Genomic DNA, 2661 nt, shown 5'->3' with positions numbered 1-2661 from the left:
AGACTACAGTATAGTGTAAACATAACTTGTATATGCACTGGGAAACCAAAAAATTCGTTATGACTCGGTTTATTGCGATATTCGCTTTATTGCGGTGGTCTGGAACCAAACCTGCAATATCTCCGAGATATGCCTGTACTTTACTGTAACTCTCCCAGAAAATGTAGGCAGAGTAGTAAACTGCACCAGTGTAAGTGTCTAGGCAGTCCAAAAGAAAAGAGCTAAAGGGATCTAAGCTAAGCTCTAGCAGGGAAAGCGGACTAGTCATCAGGCCCAGAATGGAAACCCCTATGCATGACTGGAGAATCACCTGACAGGAAGGGGCAGGGTTTAGGAGGCACATGAAGCCAGATCCTGTTACACAAGCAAATTAAAGCTAGATAGCAACCAGCTATAAAGACTAATCGACTGCACACTAAAGCATCACCATCTACACATGCACAGCATTTACTGTGCAGTAGACTAGTCTACTGCACGGTTGCCTACTACCTGTAAATACAGGCAGCAGATTAACTGCACAGTAATTACTGCGCAGTAGTGCACATGTAGACTGCTGAATGCGAGCAAATTTTTCTTAATTAACCCAGACAGCATGGGGCGGGGAAATTGTCCCTTCCTCCAGGCAGCTGCTTCCCAGCCTGTGCTCCAATCTGCTGACTGGAGCAGCAGCCGAGTGTGAGGACATTTTCTCAGTCCCAGTCCCAGCAAATTTGCTTTCAATGGGTGCATATGTAGACACTCTGCTGGGGAAAGCTTTCTATGCAGTATTTTACTGCACAGGAAGTTTACAGCACATTAATAACACATGTAGATGTGTTCACTGTGAGCAGTCACAAATTAAGAGTTAATACAATTTCTTGCCAGCACTGCCACTAGAGGGCTAGTGAACAGCGGTGTGGTTAGGAGCCAGGAAACCTGTGATCTATCCCTGCCATGGGTGGGGGCAGAAAGGTGGGAGTGGTATATCCTGGGACTATGAAGGACTGCGAGTTGCTAGTTTTACCTCTATGGACAGGACTGAAGTTATTCAACATGAGTTGGGTAACATAGCCCAGAGTTAACGCTCACCTGAAGTGGCATAATTTTGAGATGCTCAGAGGACACTCAATACAAGCTAACAAGTTTTAATGTGCTCATGCTTTAAATGTCCTTACTATGGTCTAAGTGTAACATGTAACTTCACCCTAAGACTCTGGCTATGTAGATAAGAATTAGGCTACATATCACAACTAAAAAAGACTCATCTGTAAATTTCCAAAAAGTCAGACAGTTAACTTTTAGACATAGCTCAAAGGTTGAATTTCTCAGTCAAGCCCTGAATACTACTTACCAAACCTAGAGATTAGAAACAAATGTTTGGGAACAGCCTTTCTCGATGGATGTTCATCTTATTTTAATTCAAGTAGTTTCTCAGCAAGAGCAGGCTTCATGATCAAAGAGCATTTCATCTAGTGTTACTAATAATAACACTAATACTTGGCACTTCAAAAGTGGCTTTAATCTAAATATATAGAACTACTTTTATAAAACATATTCAGTACTTTGAGAAGTATTATTACCACTGCTTTACAGATCAGAAAATCAAGTCATTGATGCATTTATTCACTCACAGGTATACCTGGGACAAGAACCCTATTTCATGTCAACAGTTAAAAACATGCACATGCAATTAAAAAAAAATCCTATGACACTTTCCATTTCCAGTCTATTGTAACTACTGTGGCTGATGTTAATATTAATAGACACTCCACTACTATGAATAATGTATACAGTGCTTAAAATATAAATTATACCTTGGAAAACAATAATATCTATTCCATATGCCTTTAATAATAGTATTACTCAGTATTCATTAAGGATCCAAACAGACTGATTTCAACAGCCTTTGGATTAGTCCTAAGAAATGAAGATATGATATTAAAGCAATATCTAAAGGCATTTTTACATGTGGTCTGGAATGTGGCACCCAGTGCTTTAATTGGCAAGCTGCACTAGTTAAAAGCTCCCGAGTTTCATATGTAACAGCGCCCCCATGCTGAAAAAATGGCAGTGGCGCACTTTGAACTAAAGCTCATCTGACGTATTTTATTTTAAAGTGCCCCATTTTTTCAGCATGGGGATGCACGGGGAAACCAATAAATGTAACGCAGAAGGCTGTTGGAGCATGTCAATTTCCATGCTCCAACAGGCTCGATTAATCTGCTGCACTGAATTTCCAGCATGTCAGAGCAGGCTTCCTGCATGTCTGTAGGAGCCATGCATTCCCCCAATATCACCAGCATCTAGTGTGCCTGTTAGTTAAGAGAAAGCATTCTATAGTCCAACAAATCATGCAGCTGGTCCTTAGAAGACAAAAAACCCAAAACCCCAACCAAAACACTCCTACCCCATCTCTTTGTGAAACCTAGAGGTAAACCTGAACCATGTGACCTAAATCCTATGGATTTACCAATTTCATACTTTCATAGTTTCTAGGGTCAGAAGGGACCTGAGTAGATCATCTAGTCCAACCCCCTGCCATGGCAGGAAATAATACTGGGGTCAAATGACCCCAGCAAGATGTTCATCCAACCTCCTCTTAAAAACCCCCAGGGTAGGAGCCAGCACCACTTCTCTTGGAAGTTGGTTCCAGATCCGAGCCGCCCTGTCCGTGAAATAGCG

The 2661-nt window shown here is 41.5% G+C and overlaps 1 protein-coding gene and 1 long non-coding RNA gene across 5 annotated transcripts in view; one reads left to right on the top strand and one right to left on the bottom strand.

The window, feature by feature from the left end:
* Nucleotides 1-2661, bottom strand: part of LMNTD1 (lamin tail domain containing 1) — a 109720-nt gene that overhangs the window by 59586 nt on the left and 47473 nt on the right. The window lies entirely within an intron of this gene.
* LOC109316380 overlaps nt 1-2661 on the top strand; it is an 18789-nt gene that overhangs the window by 4721 nt on the left and 11407 nt on the right. The gene's annotated exons all lie outside the window — the stretch shown is intronic.

This window comes from Crocodylus porosus, unplaced genomic scaffold (genome assembly GCF_001723895.1).
Source record: "Crocodylus porosus isolate Cpor-Errol unplaced genomic scaffold, CroPor_comp1, whole genome shotgun sequence".
Lineage (NCBI taxonomy): Eukaryota > Metazoa > Chordata > Crocodylia > Crocodylidae > Crocodylus > Crocodylus porosus.
This window is presented reverse-complemented; position numbering and strand designations above follow the sequence as displayed.